At 43.3% G+C, this 17,792-nt stretch overlaps 1 protein-coding gene across 2 annotated transcripts in view; it reads right to left on the bottom strand.

Moving 5' to 3' along the window:
- The window catches only part of LOC126106543 (uncharacterized), a 39,732-nt gene extending 22,161 nt beyond the window's left edge, over positions 1 to 17,571 (bottom strand). The window contains exons 1-2 of one of the 2 annotated variants that reach the window (XM_049912882.1): positions 17,456 to 17,571; positions 17,003 to 17,237 (exon numbers count right to left, since the gene is read on the bottom strand). The gene's annotated coding sequence lies outside the window, so the exon portion shown is untranslated. Of the gene's footprint in view, positions 1 to 17,002; positions 17,238 to 17,404 lie in introns of both variants that reach the window. The other variant, XM_049912881.1, reaches the window with a different exon arrangement.
- Positions 17,572 to 17,792: the final 221 nt, after the last annotated feature.

The raw sequence follows: 17,792 nt of genomic DNA, 5'->3' as shown, positions 1-17,792 counted from the left end.
TGCCGAACTGCAGATTCCAAGCGAAGTAAATGATCGATTGGAGATCGTCCCTCTCTAAAGCCACACTGGTATGGGGACAATAGATCCCGAGATTCGAGGACCCAAGTGAGCCGACGGGCTACCAGCCGTTCAAGTAACTTACAACCAACATTGGTCAAACTAATTGGCCGATAGCTGTCAACAGATAGGGGGTTCTGACCAGGCTTAAGGACAGGAACCACAATGCTATCCCTCCACTGAGAAGGGAAGTCACCCTGGAGCCAGATACGGTTAAACACCCGAAGAAGATGGTGCCGTTGTGGAGCACTGAGATGTTGAAGCAGCTGGTTATGAATGGAATCGGGGCCAGGGGCCGTATCATGAGAAGAAGATAGAGCAGAAAGAAATTCCCATTCAGTGAAAGGTTCGTTGTAAGATTCTGACGCACAAGTGGTGAAACATAAGGCGACAGCTTCAGCCTGCTGTTTTTGATGAAGGAAAGCAGCTGGATAGGAGGCCGACGCCGATGCCATGGCAAAATGGGTCGCAAGATGTTCTGCGAGAACTAATGGGTCCGTACAAATGCCATCTGGGAGGTGAAGGCCTGGGAGGGTGGACTGCCGATGGCAACCTTGGAGAGAGCGAAGTGTAGCCCATACCCGCGACAGAGGGACAGTGGAACCAAGGGAAGAAACGAATCGTTCCCAACATATCCGCTTGCTCTGTTTGATTAAATAACGGGCTTTAGCGCGAAGGCGCTTAAAGGTAGAAAGGCTGGCGACAGATGGGTGCCTCTTGAAGTGTTGCAAAGCTCGACGGCGATCACGGATGGCAATGGCAATGGCCGTACTCCACCACGGGACTGGCCGACGACGAAATTGGCCAGATGAGCGCGGGACAGCAAGGGTAGCCGCGCGAACAATCGCGTCAGACACGTCACGTACGGCGTCATCAATACAACCCGACAAAGAGGGAGAAAACTCGACCTGTGCAGTGTATAGAGGCCAATCGGCGCGGTGGAAAGACCAACGAGGTAACCTATCCATCAGGGAGCGGGAAGGGAGCGTGATAATCAACGGGAAATGGTCACTATCACAAAGGTCGTCGTGTGGCGACCAGTGTAATGAAGGGAGGAGAGAGGGAGAAGAAAGAGAAAGATCAATGGCAGAAAAGGTACCAGGACCAGCACTGAAATGAGTAGGGGAGCCATCATTAAGAAGGCACAGGTCGTGGTCTGCAATAAATTGGTCGATAAGAAGACCTCGTCTAGATGGAAAGGCACTGCCCCACAAAGGATGATGAGCATTAAAATCCCCAAGGAGGAGGAAGGGAGGAGGAAGTTGCTGAAGAAGGGTGGTTAAGGCAGCAGGTGTGAAAGTCCTGTCAGGAGGGAGATAAAGATTGCATACTGTGACTGCAGAGTCTAAGTGGACCCTAACAGCAACCGCTTCCAATGTAGTTTGGAGAGGAATCCACGTGCTAGCAATGTCTGTACGGACCAACGTACAAACGCCACCAGAAGCCCGCAAGGGTCCGACCCGATTTCGACAGAAAACACGGAACCCACGGAGGGTCGGTGAGTGAGCATCAGTAAAATGAGATTCCTGGAGAACCACACAAGCTGCTGAGTAGGACGAGAGAAGGGATTTCAATTCCAGAAGGTGACGATAATAGCCATTACAATTCCATTGGAGAACCACAGAACGATGGTTTAAATGAGGGCTGAACACGCTGAATCCAATCATACCGCCGGGTCCCCACCCGTCACCGACAAGGAGGGGGCGACGTCCATAAAAGACAGGTCAGAATCCGGTTGCGAAGTCGGGGAAGGGACCTCCGGTGGTACCAGAGGCTCTTTATCCCGGGACTTATGTTTCTTCTTCTTTTCAGGCTGAGATCGAGGAGGGCTGTGTGGCATAATGGAGCCAGCTGCAGCAAGATCAGGAACAGAAAGAGACCGGGCGACCTGGGGGCCGATAGACCGCGGCTCTCGCGGTCGCCGCGCTGCAGCAGACCTCTGACCTGGAAGGTGCCGGGAAGGGGCATCCCGGGAGAGGTGCCCTTGACCGGCAGACGCCGAAGGAGTGGGACACTTCTCCGGCTGGGGAGGGGGAGCAGCGCCCAGAGGAGAGGGGGTGGGAGCCGCAGGGGAGGGGGGAAGGAGAGGGGTCCGGGATGGGGGTAAGGAAGGGGGAGGAAGGGATGAAGATGTAACCAAGGCGTAACTAGATTGCATGGACACAGGGTGCAATCGTGCATATTTCTTACGGGCCTCTGTGTAGCTTAAACGATCAAGGGACTTATACTCCTGTATCTTTTTTTCTTTCTTATAGACTGGGCAATCTGCTGAACGTGGAGAATGACTACCATGACAATTTACACATACAGGAGGGGGAACACAGGGACTCCCCTCATGGAGTGGACGTCCACAGTCACCACAGAGGGGGTCCTGGGAACAGCGAGAAGACATGTGGCCGAAACGCAAGCACTTAAAACACCGCATAGGAGGTGGGATGTACGGCTTCACATCACAGCGATAGACCATAATCTTAACTTTCTCAGGAAGGGTATCCCCTTCAAAGGCCAGGATAAAGGCACCAGTATCAATACGATTATCCTTAGGACCCTTCTGAACACGCCGGACGAAGTGAACACCCCGCCGTCCGAGATTGTCCCGAAGTTCCTCATCAGTTTGAAGGATGAGGTCTCTGTGAAAAATCACACCTTGTACCATATTTAGAGACTGGTGAGGGGTAATGGACACGGGAATTGTGCCAAGGTGGGTACAGGCACGAAGGGCCGCAGATTGGGCAGCCGAAGCAGTTTTTATCAGCAACGAACCCGACCGCATCTTGCTCAGGGAGTCCACTTCGCCGAACTTGTCTTCAATGTGTTCCACAAAGAATAAAGGTTTGACACTGGTGAAAGTATCTCCATCAGTCCTAGTGCAAACTAAATAACGGGGGAAAGGTTTTGCCCCTAGACGACGGGCCTGACCCTCCTCCCAGGGGGTAGCCACGGAAGGGAAGGCCGAAGGAGCAAGAGAAGCAGCACTTGAGGAATCAGTACCACGCAGAGAGACGGCCGCAGAAGAGCGGCCAGAGGTTTGGACCCGTATGCGTTTCATCTGCATAGCGTCCGCCCTGATACCACCCACTCCGATCAGGGGCTCTCCTCACGGGCGCCACCCAGCCACAGCAAGGGCCGTCTGGCACGGCGGCCATTGCCGGGAGTTCCGATGCTCCAGGATGACGAGCAACCACTCCAAGGCATGCATGAGGAGGTCACAGCTCAGGTATCAGAAGTGTGATCCCTGTGTGTTCAGGGGGCTCAACCAAAAGGGTACATAGCGACCCCACCACACGGGCTGGCTACCGTGCTGGCTATGCACCCTAGCATCAGACAACGACGTAAAAGAAAAGGTGGAATGTACTAAAAAGGGCACACGTCGGAGACACTAGGTAAGGTGCTCTTCCCCAAATGGCTCACACTACGGAAGAGAAATTTTGGAATGGAGGTCAAACCCCAGAGGGGGACCAAGGAATGCCAAAAGGAGGAGATGATCACGCAACAAAGCCGGAGTGTAAAACCAACAGAACCAGGAGGATAGCGGGGGCCAACATAAGCAAGGACACCAATAGAGGGAGAGGAGAGGGCGAGGGGAAAGGGGTATGGAGGGGAAAGGAGGGGAAGGGAAAGGAAATGCAGCCCGGGAGAGAAAGGAGGCTGCAATGGCTCGGGGCCCCGTGCTCGCCACACACGTATCCACAAAAGAGTTGTGGACCCCCTGGGGGATATAAGAGTCGAGGGGTATGAAAGGGAAGCAGTGGTTGGGAAGGGAGTGAGACAGGGTTGTAGCCTATCCCCAATGTTATTCAATCTGTATATTGAGCAAGCAATAAAGGAAACAAAAGAAAAGTTTGGAGTAGGTATTAAAATCCATGGAGTAGAAATAAAAACTTTGAGGTTCGCCGATGACATTGTAATTCTGTCAGAGACAGCAAAGGACTTGGAAGAGCAGTTGAATGGAATGGATAGTGTCTTGAAAGGAGGGTATAAGATAAACATCAACAAAAGCAAAACGAGGATAATGGAATGTAGTCGAATTAAGTCGGGTGATGCTGAGGGAATTAGATTTGGAAATGAGACACTTAAAGTAGTAAAGGAGTTTTGCTATTTGGGGAGCAAAATAACTGATGATGGTCGAAGTAGAGAGGATATAAAATGTAGACTGGCAATGGCAAGGAAAGCGTTTCTTAAGAAGAGAAATCTGTTAACATCGAGTATTGATTTAAGTATCAGGAAGCCGTTTCTCAAAGTATTTGTATGGAGTGTAGCCATGTATGGAAGCGAAACGTGGACGATAAATAGCTTAGACAAGAAGAGAATAGAAGCTTTCGAAATGTGGTGCTACAGAAGAATGCTGAAGATTAGATGGGTTGATCACATAACTAATGAGGAGGTATTGAATAGAATTGGGGGAGAGGAGGAGCTTGTGGCACAACTTGACTAGAAGAAGGGATTGGTTGGTAGGACGTGTTCTGAGACATCGAGGGATCACCAATTTAGTATTGGAGGGCAGCGTGGAGGGTAAAAATCGTAGAGGGAGACCACGAGATGAATACACTAAGCAGATTCAGAAGGATGTAGGTTGCAGTAGGTACTGGGAGATGAAGAAGCTTGCACAGGATAGAGTAGCATGGAGAGCTGCATCAAACCAGTCTCAGGACTGAAGACCACAACAACACAATTTATTTCGACTATTGCTAGTTAATATCCTTTATTATAGGGTGAAATCAGTAATTGTTTTGTAACTTGAATTCTATTGTTTACATATATAGAAATATAAATTCTGTACTAGTTATAAACATTTGGAGGAACAACTAATAGTATTATTAAAATATTTATTTGGCTCTCTTCGAAAACATGCTGGCAAAGCCAGCCCTTAATTAATGCCAAAGTAACTGTTTTGTCAAAAGTATTGTTTGCATAACTATATTTGTTAATTTCACAATTTAAACAAATAATTTGGCCTAACTCTTGCAATAGAAGAAACTGTTAAAAAGACAATTTTCTGTTTGTATTCAGTTAATGTAATGAGTTAAGTTTTAATTGTAATTTTTGTAAATTAAGCATCGAACAATGTGAAGTTTTAGCACCTATTATTGTGAGGATATATAAGGGCCCGATTTTGGTCATGAGACAGTCAGTCCACAACTGAGTTTCAGACGAGAAACCTGTGTTGTTTACAACAACAACAACAATGCTTCAACTTAACTGTGGAATAAGTGTTAAGCAATTAGGCCATGTGTAAAAACAAAGACAGTGTCTGCACCTTACGTATCTTTCTATTCTTCAAGAACTGTGAACTTTGTGGTTAGGTTTTTACTGCTTGTATATGTTCAATGGGAAACTATTGTAGCAGTATGTGGATGTTATCCTGCAAACTATTAATGAGGCTTATGGAAAGTTAAACAAAAGTGCACTGGCCATATAAATGTGTATTGGAGGTTGTGAAAAGTGAAAGTAAAAGACAGTGACATGTATCTGTGCAGCTGACTGCTACATTATTTACTGTAGTCAGTGTAAAAATTACAACCCCCATTTTCCAGCCAGTGTAGCAACACAGTACGTCATCACCGAGGACAATCAACAAACAAAGAAAATAAAAGCAGGCTGAACTGCTACAATTCCACCTGGTCGTCACAACTCAGGAAATCTTGTTGATCGAAGGTTGCCAGGTAGGATTAAAGCTGCTAGTCAGCCTTAGTAAGCTGCCATTATGGTGTGCATGCAAATGGGGTAGGAGTCGGCGACCAGAGAGCATACGGGAAATGGTTGTTCAAGTAGGTGTCAGAAAGAATGGACCATTCAAGACAATGGACAAGCTGGGCAGTGCAAAAGGATAGGTCCAAATGGGAATAGGTGTGCGAGGAGTCAGAAAGGAAAGTGAGTGCTCCAGTGTTAAGGCAGAAGAAGTTAAGTTGGTCAAGAAGGTCAGCCAAGAGGACACTTCTGACAGGTACTGGGAGAAACCCAAAGGGGATGACGTGCATTAATGTCACCAAGTAGCAAAAATGGGGGAGGTAGCTGCCCAATAAGCAGAAGGAAGTCTGCTCTAGTGACATCAAATGACGGAGGTACATAAATGGTACAGAGGGAAAAGATCAGGCGAGGAAGGAAAAGGCGAACTGCAACAGCTTACAGAGGGAAAAGGTCAGGAGAGGAAGGAAAAGGCGAACTGCAACAGCTTACAGAGGGAAAAGGTCAGGTGAGGAAGGAAAAGGCGAACTGCAACAGCTTACAGAGGGAAAAGGTCAGGTGAGGAAGCAAATAGCGAACTGCAACAGCTTGAAGATGGGTGGTCAGAGAGATGGGTTGACTACAAATGTCATCCCGTAGGAGCAGCACAATGCCCCCACGAGATGGAATGCTGACCTCAGCGGGAAGGTCAAAACGAATCAGTAAGTAATGTGAAAGCTCAAAGTGATCGTCAGGGCGCAATTTCGTTTCCTGAAGGCAGAGTACAAGGGGATGCTGCGGTGCTAAAAGCAGCCAAAAATCCTCTATGTGGGACTCAAGGCTGCGAATGTTACATTGGAGGGCAGTCACGAGAAGGAAGAGTGTAGGGGTGTCAACTCGGTGGCTGCCGAGTGACAGCTGGTGTAGAGTCGCGACTTCAACGCACCATGGGGTCCACAGAAGCATCGGCTTGCTTGTGCAGTCGGTCCATTAAATCCAACACTGAAAAACGGTTGGTGGTGCACACCAGCGAGACAGAGGCTGGCCGGGCTAAATACCACGGGGTCTTGGCGAAGGAGAAGCCCTTTGCCTTTGAGGGACTTCTTTGAGCATTTCCGGTTAGAGGGAGACTCGTGTGTTGTTTGGTTGGAGGTATGGAGGAAGTCTTCATAGGAGTACTCCTTCTGCCCTTTCCAGCCTACTGGTTGTGTAGCTGGTGGCTTCGCTCCTTGAGGTGAGAGTTTGACGGTTTGTTGCACAGCGGGACAGGGGGATGGCGATGCTACCTCGACACTAGGCAATTTCACATCATCAGACCAGAATTCGAGATAACATGTCTGTGTGGCCACATCCTTCTTGGGGCGAGGGGTAACAAGGACAGAACTATAGGTGCCAGACGGGAGAACGCAGGGCTTGCGACTAGCCAGTAACTTGCGAGCCACTGGGTGAGGCACTTTTTCCTTTACTCGAACCTCTTGGACAGCCCGCTCATCAAGACACATGCGGGCTGCCATCACAGTTGAGACAACAGGGAGAAGGAAGTAGACAATCGCCCTAGTATTCATCCCTACCACAGGTTACACATTTGGCCAGGTGTCGACAAGACATTCTAGTGTGGTTGAAACGATGACACTGGTAGCAGCGCATCGGGTTCGGAATGTACGGCCGGAGAGTAATAATTTCGTAGCCTGCTTTGATCTTGGACGGAAGCACCACTCTATCAAAGGTGAGAAAGAGAGTGCGGGTGGGCACTAAAGAGGTATCTTCCCTTTTCTTTACACGATGGACAGCAATGACACCTCGATCGAAGAGGTAAGACTGTATTTTGGCCCCTGTTAGAACGTTGAGCAGTCTGGTGTAATTTACACCACAGGAAGAATTCAAAGTTCTATGAGCCTCAACACAAACATGGTAGTCGTGGAGAAGTGAGCCACCAAGCAGTTGTGCTTTAGAATCAGAAGCAGTCTCCAAAAGCAAAGTGCCATTCCATAAATGAGAGCAGGATTTCACAGGGCGAGCAATTGCATTGACATCTTTCTGAATAATAAATGGATTTACCATGGCGAACGACTGACCTTTTTCGGTACGTGAGACCACAAGGAACAGTGGTGCACCGGGACGGATCTTTAGCCTCATTACATTTACATTTGGTAGACGTCGATTGGGAAGATGATTGACTCATCGCGAGGAAATCCCTCCACGATTACCAGCATCACCGATGGTGCGGTCCTTCCAATTGGGGTTCCCTTCTCAAGGGGGCACACCCTGCCTTAGACGACTGTTCACACCTCCCAAACACCTGACAGAAGGACCAATCAGCAATTTGGGAAGATTACAGCTCAAACAATCACCCCTCCCTGGGCCTGGCCTGTGCCGAGGGGTACATCCGAACCCTACCTGACAACCCGGGGCTGGGAATTACGCGTTACCCAGTTGGCTGTTACGCATCAGACGTGTGGGCCAGCCTTTGGGAGTGCACAGGGAGGAAGAAGAAAAGAAGAGGATCCTCAAATGCCGAAGCAGAGGAACTGAAGGAGAAGAGAAACAAAGAAAGGAAAAGGGAGCAAAGAACAAAGGTGAGTCTGTCCGTATGTCAGAGACAGAACGCAGAACATTCACAATAATATCCCCGATGTGTTCCCCGAGGGAGGGGAAAAGAATAGCAAGAGGATAGACATGCTGCAAAGGCGGGGGCCCAGTGGTAGCCAAGCACGAACCAGCCACTGAGTGGCAAGCCCCCTGGGGAGAGATGTAAAGGTGTGGACCGTGCACTGTCAGACCTTCGCCTTACACCTTTTTCTAACATACAATCAAAATCTGCCTTTGCACCTGCGAACCTGCCTGGTTCCAATCTTCTCAGGCTAAAATTGACTGGAAGGCCCAGCACTGTGTTTATGTGATGTACCATATTATGTGCCACTGTGGTCAGAATTTGTGCTGTTACTTGTGCTGAACTGTCTCTTTTTTCTCCGAATTTTTCTAGAAGTTGTTACCATTTGTTCTCCTTTCGAGTCGAGACCACCGAATGTCATTGGTGATACTACAGAAAATCTGCCATTACAAATGTCCAATGAGAAGTACTATGAAAACTGAAATTCACATTCTTGATGCAGTTGCCATACATTGTTATCAGCTGTTTATTTGCTGCCATGAGGTGAACTAATGAACTGTCTTTGACTGACATATCCTCTCTACAGGCAAAGTGCTTACATCAGACCCAGTGCTTAGGAGATAACAACAAAGTCTTCTCATCTCTTACATAGAGTCTTTGTAATAAAGACAAAAAGGAAGTGTTCGTTCTTACAGTCTCCATGTCATTGACATGGCGGGCATAACTGCATAGTAGAATACACTCGGCAGCTTGTTCTGCAGGACCCTCCAATCCAGTGGTCTTCCAAGTCTCGATTTGTCTCTGTAGCCCGTCTAGCTGTTCCTTTTCAATTTCTAAAAATTTTACAGTTGTGTGTGCCTGTTGACCTTTGTGAACTGCCACCTCACAATCCTCTTCAGATTTCGCTACCGCTTCTGCGATGTGCAGTGTACTTGCTGTCGCCATTGTTGCATAAACTCTATCAGCCAGTTGGAGAACAGTGGTCATGTCATCGCTGCTCTTGCCACCTCGGGAAGCTGTGATGTGCAAATGTACCGACGGATATCAGCCAAACTTTCTGCCTCCATCACTATCTCCTGTAACTGCCGACAAAATTCTGAAGGGATCTGTCACCTTATCACTCGCTTATTTACACGTGGTGTATCTACTGATCTAACGGTTGACTAAGTCTTCTTATCAAAATCTTCTTCAGATTTGCATATTGCTGTGTTGTTGGTGCATGCTTAATTTGCTCTTCTACTAATGCCGGTGCTCTGGTGTCCAGATTGTTGACTGCTATTATGAACTTTCCTTGATAGTATTTTTTTTTAACTTTATTATGAGTAAACGCCAACTCTAACATCAAAAACCAGAGTTCCGATTTATCAGACAGGAACCGAGGCACACGCATCTTTCTACAGCCACCAGATGACTCATTGTTTTCATAGTTTAATCAGAGTCTGTCACGCACAAATTATTAATTTGTTCCAGCGAAACATTTCCCTAGAAGTCTCGTATCTGACTGCGCAGCATACTCTGTAGTTGCACTAAGTGTCTTGTAGGGCTTCTGTCATCTGTTGAATGCGTTGGCGAATTTGCATCACCTCAAATTGTTCTGAATCTGGGGTCACCCCTTTACAGCCGCTACGTAATATCATATTAAATAATAGCTTCTTATACACACATGCGAGTGACAACTTGCTGCCAACATCATTAATTCTATTGACAATGAGATTGAGAAAGGGACGACAGTGCTGACAGAGAAGGCAACATAATCTGCAGGCAAGTTTGGCAAGTGAAAGTTAAGTAACACAATGGTGTGCAAAGCACACAAGGATGGACACACTGTCAAGTGGTACAGGATTCAAATATCTGCACCAAAACTCTGATAGAGAGGTCTCCATCTACGGGACTATTTTGTAAGGGACCAAACTACAGAATGACTGAGTGATTAAAAGTAGACAAGAGACTACATCATATTTACAAAAAAGCATACTAAATTAGACTTTTTACGAAAAGAGAAGCATTAGAATGAAAGCGGCCAGTAGTTTATTTGGACACGTTACAGATTCCTACACACAACGTTGTGAATACTACATGTTGCAAAGTAATATTCCGGGAAAAGTACTGTCAAACAACAGTGCCAAACAACATTTAAATGTTGTGACTGTAAACTGGACTATCGTGTAGAAATTTACAGAAAAAAATTAAGAGAGACAAGGTAAAGCCAAATTTCTGGCATTAATTAAGCACCAAACCCTCCATTTTATTCCACTGGCAAAAATCTGGAGAGCCTTCCTGCAGCCAACATACCATTTACTCCTAAATCTTATAGAAATAGTGTGGCATCTTGCAAATAATAAGATCTGTAGCCTTAATACATCATCAAGCATCTCTCTCCAAGCCAAAAAATAATTGCTGATACTTTTAATGCTGGCAAACTGCATGTCAGCTAGCCTGCTGAAAAGCCTTCTCTGTATGGAACACTACCTCTGCCACTTGCACAACAATTTCCCCACTTTTATAATGATAAAGCAACTTGTTAATGGGCACATGACACAGAACCTCCATCCAGGTTTTTTTTTAATTTTTACCAGGGAAAAAAAATTGATGTGGCCACTGGGAACCTACCCCAGCATTACTAGTCAAAAATGTTAACCACTATAGTATGCAATCAGTTTTCTTTTGCAACATTAATATTAGGATATACAGGGTGTTCCAAACAGGACTTTACAACTTTAAAAATCCATAAAAATTTATTGAAAGAAGATATACAGCTGGGTTTAGTATCTCCCCCCCCCCCCCCCCCCCTTGTAGGGAAAAACATCAATTTTTTAACTAAAGATGTTGCATGAGGTTTCCGTAGGTTAGCCTGCACACACCCCATCGGCAGCCAATTTCTTTCCAAACTCGCTGTAGCATTGCAGGTGTAACTTGCTCAGCAGCAGCATCAATTCAGGTTCTAAGTTCAGGTTGGTCATCCTCATCAGTCTGTAGTATCAAAAATTGTTGTAACATATCTAGGTGCACTATCCCATTGATATTTCTCTCACAGAAAAAAAGGAGCTGTACACTTTGTTCTTGCTCAATGCAAACATGAGCAACAGCATAAAACAATGCTCCAAATCCTACAGTTATGTGTGTCAACCTTGCCACTTAAGTGAAAAGTTGACTCATCAGACGAGATGATTTTGCCCAAGAAACGTTCATCCTCATGTAATCGATTTAACATATCTGCACAAAAGTTCTTGCGAGCAATTTTATCAGTGGTCATTTATTGCTTGTACAATTGTCAACCTATTCGGTTTCAAATGCAAACCGTTTCTTAACAGATGCCAAACAGTCATACGTGGGATTTGCAGTTTGTGAGACGCCGGGTCGATTTCGTAGGCCTGTTGACGAAACGTTGTCTCACTCGCTCAACAACACCATCAGATGTGCTTGGACGACCAGATGAGACAACACGATACAAAACTTGATGTTGACACTACAATCACCTCTGCAGATACTGTCAATTAATTTATATGAATTTTCAGAGCTGTAAAGTCCCTTTTTAAACACCCTGCACTATTGTTGCATTAGAAAACAAGAAAAAGTTGCGAATCGTGCAGAAAAAGTATGTGATGGATACTGGAGGAGAGATACTTTAATGGACAAGGAAACTGAAAATATGAGAACATCAGTCAGCGTTTTCATCAGAACTTCAACAGCAGACAGTCGAAATATACAGCTGCGGAAAATAGCAGTATCATTGGGAAAGGTAGTTTTATGGATACTGAAACCAAAGTGTTGTGAGCAACCAGGTGAGATGTACTGCGCACATTGTTTGTGTTCTTGCTCTACATGGGCATTTTCATTCAGTTGCCTGTACACATATGTAGCATTATACGAGTTCTGGGGTGTACGATATAACTATCTCCCCTACCTACTTCTCATGTGTAAACATGATGGTGCTGTCACGCTGGCCAGGCAACCAGTTCACTCTGCAGGGTAAAACATGAGCAACAGCATAAAACAAAATAAATACGTCATAACAAAAATGTCTTCCAGACAACATTCCTGAGAACTATCGCTAATCATGAGCAGATGTCTAACATTAGGCTTCCTGAGCACTTCTCTATGTCCAACTCACATCCTCATTGATACTTATGTTTCCTCTTTTTACATCTGTACACTATAAGCAGATGTTCTCCCGTGAGGTATGTGGGCAATAGCTCCAGTACAGTTGATCCTGTCATACTAAAATATAACAACTGATTCATGTTCACTGAAATGAAACAAGTGGAATCACTGAAATGCAATTATATGAACTGATATTAAGGAAATCCCAATCACAAATTACTTAAGGCTACACCTTGTGATACGGAAATGTGGAATGGAATCCCAAGGTGCCACAAATCTCCATTTTCCATAAAATGTAAATTATATCTTAAGTTTAAAGTAACAAATGAATCAGATGATGATAATGGTGGGCTGCAGCCAATGGGTGTGGATGTGTGTGAAAGAGGGGTCAGCACTTTTAAATGGATTAGGTCATGTCAATGCAGTAATGGAAAAGAAAGCTAAAGAAAGAAAGATAAAGTGAGAGTTGAGTTAGGGAGGGAGGGAGGGGAAAGGTTCAGCGAGTTCCTGTGGCATACGAAGGCACAGGAAATAACGTGGAAAAATATGTGAGGGTGTCGGAGAATGTGTGAACTCTAAGGTATAGGAATAATTACATTGTTGGGAAGAATGTGGGGCATGAGATGGATCTCCTTTGAAGGAGTTCAAAACAGTACCCTCAGGTTATAAGTCTTGGCTACAGTTTCCTGTGACTAAATGGGTTATTCTGTCTGGTGTCCTCCATCAAATCATCAACTCTGTTGTCTATTGTGAAACTGAAGATTGATTACAGTATGTTTATTGCCACAAAAATTCAAACACACTTCTTGACAATAACACAAAGCCACACACAAGTGTGCTCACCGAAGAGGATATGACAAAACTTTGGTAGTGAGTTCTTCCTCATTTACTCTGCATCCCTGGTTCACACCTTCTGACCTCCATCTCTTTGGCCCACTCAAGGAAGGGAAGTAACTGACGCAACAAGAACTTAGCTGAGAAGCAGATTAGTAGAACAGTAATATGACAGGATACAGGCTCTTCTACAAGGTATCGCCATATAACTGACCAGGGCTTACACTGAAAAATAGGGCTTTCAACCTGAGAACTGGGTATTGTGTGAATGTGAAAAATTTCTTTTAACACTTAATATGTTGCCACCAGGGCATTAGTTATTGGATCAGCTCACATCTGCAGAGTGAAACTGGTTTTAATATCTAACTGAATGTGACCTGTGGCTATTTTATTTGAATATAAATGTTAGTGTGTTTACTGCAGGCTTTGAGCGTTAGTATACCAAAAATTTTACACCATTTTAAGACATGTACAGGGATTTCAAAGCAATCAAAAGAGTAACTTAGGCACTAGAGCACAGAAATACTAAAATTATGAAGCTAGAGTTTTGTGGATGTATTCAGAAAAGAAAGAGTAATATTAAGAAATTTAAAGAAAGACCATGAAAGAGAAAAGTGTGGGATGGCAGAAGGGGAAATGTGGAACTTATTAGTTGCATTATTGTTATAGTTAAGTACAGATTTACTGAGGAAATGGTTGCATGGCAACAAAAAATCCACAAGAGCTTCAACCAGGGCATACAGGAACGCACACCAAAGACATTACTGGGACAAAAATACTCTGAATGTCAAGGGTAAACTAACATTTTTTGGAGAGGAAAGACTAAAATTATAAAGAGGTGACATATTATTTATTGGACAGGTTGTTTTTTAACATTATTTTGGAATATAGGGTCTCTGAGGAAGTGTCTCTCGTAGCTGTACCTAATTATCAACATAAATCTTTTTTTTTTTACATACATTAAAGAAAATTCATAAAGTTATAAAGCTATAAAACGATGAATCACCAATGAGTAAGAACCTCCTTTTGGTGGTAAATCACTACTGGAGAAAACAGTGCACATCTTATTATACATAACGGAGGCTCCATCCACTTCTGACAGAATGATATCATTACTAATCAATAGGTTATAGGTTGAATAACAATGTAAAATTTCTTAGTTAAAAGAACATAGTCAAGAAAGGAAAATAAACACACACTAAACTTAGCTTGTTTAACCGTTATTGTCAATTAAGAAGGAAAATAAACACACACTAAACTTAGCTTGTTTAACAGCTATTGTCAATTAAGAAGCGTTAAAAATATGTAAACATGTAGGATAAATGAACTTTGTTTTGACAGTACATGGGTTGCCCTCTCAAGGCCTGTTAGTGAACCATCTGGCACCACTGGTTGCCATGGTGAAGTTGGACACCATTCCAAAGATGTGGCAGCAGGCTTCTTTCCACTGAAGCTGTTGTAAAGTTGATAGGCAAACTAGTAGTTGCCATGGTGAGGATAACACCAGTCCAAAGATGTAACAGTAGGCTTCTTTCTAACGAAGTTGTTGCGAAAGTGGAATGGCAAAGTCTGTCATGTCAGACGATGTACTACTGAGCCGAAACATGTCTTTATTGAAACGATTTTCAATGCGTAGGCTGCAATAATCATTAACTGTCATGTATAGTACATGCTGCACAGATATGATTTACTGGTGTAATAAGACACTTCCATTTACATAGATTACATAATAATTCTTACAGATCAAAACTAAGGAGAAAAAAAAAAAAACATTGAGAGGGTACAGTAGTTGTGCATATTTATGAAATAGGCTGCTGTCTATAGAGTTCATATGTAGATTCCAATTTCCAACTTCACCATGGCAACCAGTTGTTCCAAATGGTTCACTAACAGGCCTTGAGAGGGTAACCCATGTACTGTCAAAACAAAGTTCATTTATCCTACATGTTTACATATTTTTAACACTTCTTAATTGACAATAGCTGTTAAACAAGCTAAGTTTAGTGTGTGTTTGTTTTCCTTTCTTGACTATGTTCTTTTAACTAAGAAATTTTACATTGTTATTCAACCTATAACTTATTGGTTAGTAATGATATCATTCCGTCAGAAGTGGGCGGAGCCTCCATTATGTATAATAATATGTGCACTGTTTTCTCCAGTAGTGATTTACCACCAAAAGGAGGTTCTTACTCATTGGTGATTCATCGTTTTATAGCTTTATAACTTTACGTATTTTCTTTAATGTATGTAGCCCTCTAATTAAAGCTTTGTATACGACTCGTAGGTTTCAAGATGACCACAGTAGTGGTCGAAACCGGTCACTGTAATAAATAAATTGTGATCAAGACTGTTTTGATAGTAAATATTTGTAACACATTGGTCACTGTTCACTCCCACAATGTAATCAAAACAAATCTATTTCACTGTGATTTTCATCTTGGTGAACACCTTGTAATGACCTATGATACAATATTTTATTTCTCAAAGTCTTTTTGTGAATAAATGAGTATTATACCTGGGGATAATGTCATAGCTACCTAGTTAAGAATAAATAAGCTACATACAACTGAATTTAATAATTTTTTTTCTTATAATGACTATCATCTTATACTTAAGACACAGTATGCTTAAACCTTTTGACAGTTTATAACTCTCTTTTTGTGTAATGGTTTTCCACGAAAATAAAATAAATGCAGGACTTCCATGGTTCATGTTTCATCAAAGGCACACTTTGTCTGTGCATGTACTTAATATTTATGTCCAGCAAATTTTATGAGCTTAGAACATGATTCTCTCAAGTATCGAGTTGTGTGAGAAATTTTGCACCTTCATGGAAAAAGAAGATCCCTTATATTGATCAACCTTGCAGTCTTTACAAACATGTTAGCAGAAACCAAGATCACAAAATAGAAGCTTCCTATATCCGCTATCTGAAGAGAAAAAACTACTTTACCATTGGAGACATTTTGTATAGGCAAAACTTAATGATTCTGTGTGGTATTTCGAGCAAATATTGTAAGTTAAATCATAAAAATTACAAAAAGAGCACCCTGTGAACTGTTAAATTATATTGTCCCATTTTGGAGTTTCACTACAATCACCCTCCAAACCTGGCTACATGTTTTTAAATGCTGCTGCAACATCGTCATCTTTCACTAGTAAGGCTCATGCACACAAAGTATTAAGATCTGTGCTCTAGAAACTTAGTGTACTTTTGACAGTTTATGAAACATTCATAGAACATTTGAAAGAAATTCGATAGACGACAACAGAACAGATCTGAAACAAGATTACTTGACATACAATAACGCTACTACTACTGGTAGTACTTACTACCTACAAAGCATTGCTAATGCTTTTATGGCCATGAATACACATACAAAATTAAAACAACTGTCATAATATTCATACTCTATGAATGTAAAAAGCTGTCAGCAGCATTAGCTATATGACTTTGAAATAAGACAAAGGTGACAGTGGGAGACAAGGCCAAATGTCATATTGCTATCAGTATTAATGAAGATCACACTGTAGTCGTTTAAAAATAAATGACATTTCTTTACTCTGAAGTGGAATAGCAAATGTGTTATTGTTTCGACGCAGTTCGAGGCATGTTAAATTTACTTAATTTCGCTAGATAGCATGAACATCAATGGAATACCGGTACAGTGAAATAACGCAACTTATTACTCAGACAATACAATAAAATCATTTTGTTAGCACTGTTTCACTTACCGTAGGAATGTTTACATGCTTGTAAAAAGCCAGATCCAGTTTCACAAGCAAGACAACTCTGAACTTATAACGCTATGTTGCGAATGTGTCAACTCTCGTCGCTGAAGAAATCTGTACTTCCCAAAGCGCATGAAACCCCGCCTTCTTTCATTTCAGCTTACTGCTGCCAACCGCACAATGTCACTCTCGGGCGGCGTTTTTAACACATCGTTTTCATGTTACCCAAAGGAGACGCCTGTGAAAGGCAAGACGAAGCAAGATAAAATGTATTCCACCTTTGTTCTGTAGATGCTTCAAATCAACACTGTGATTTAAGAAGCACTTTGGCGAAGGAAAGCAGGCTGTTTTTTCAAACCCCACTAAAAAAAGCACGAGTTCTGAATGCCTCAAAATGTCACCTACAACATTCATAATGTAACTGGCTGTATAAACCACTGAGGTGAAACCTGTTACCGGTATGCCACTTGCAATGTTGATCCCCCTCACAACTTCAATTGATCACTGTCACTTCAAATAACACGCTTACTTCGCACACAAACAACAGTAACCTACGTCCTTCGTCACCAATTTCGGGAGATGTCGGCAAAGTTCGTTTCTTATCTTCGAGAAGTTCGATTCAACGGAGTCGATCTTAGGGTCGTGCAGATGTATCTATCGAAAGGAGATTGATTATTCTGCGCCAAGCGATACTCCAGTTGTTTGCCATGACTGTAAAATACGTTTTTCTGTCTGATCCGGGGTTCCCCTAAACTATATCCCGTGTAGCATAATGTATTGCAATTATATTAAC

Source organism: Schistocerca cancellata, chromosome 10, assembly GCF_023864275.1.
Source record: "Schistocerca cancellata isolate TAMUIC-IGC-003103 chromosome 10, iqSchCanc2.1, whole genome shotgun sequence".
NCBI lineage: Eukaryota > Metazoa > Arthropoda > Insecta > Orthoptera > Acrididae > Schistocerca > Schistocerca cancellata.
Note: the sequence above shows the minus strand (reverse complement) of the source record. Positions and strands in the feature narration are given on the sequence as shown.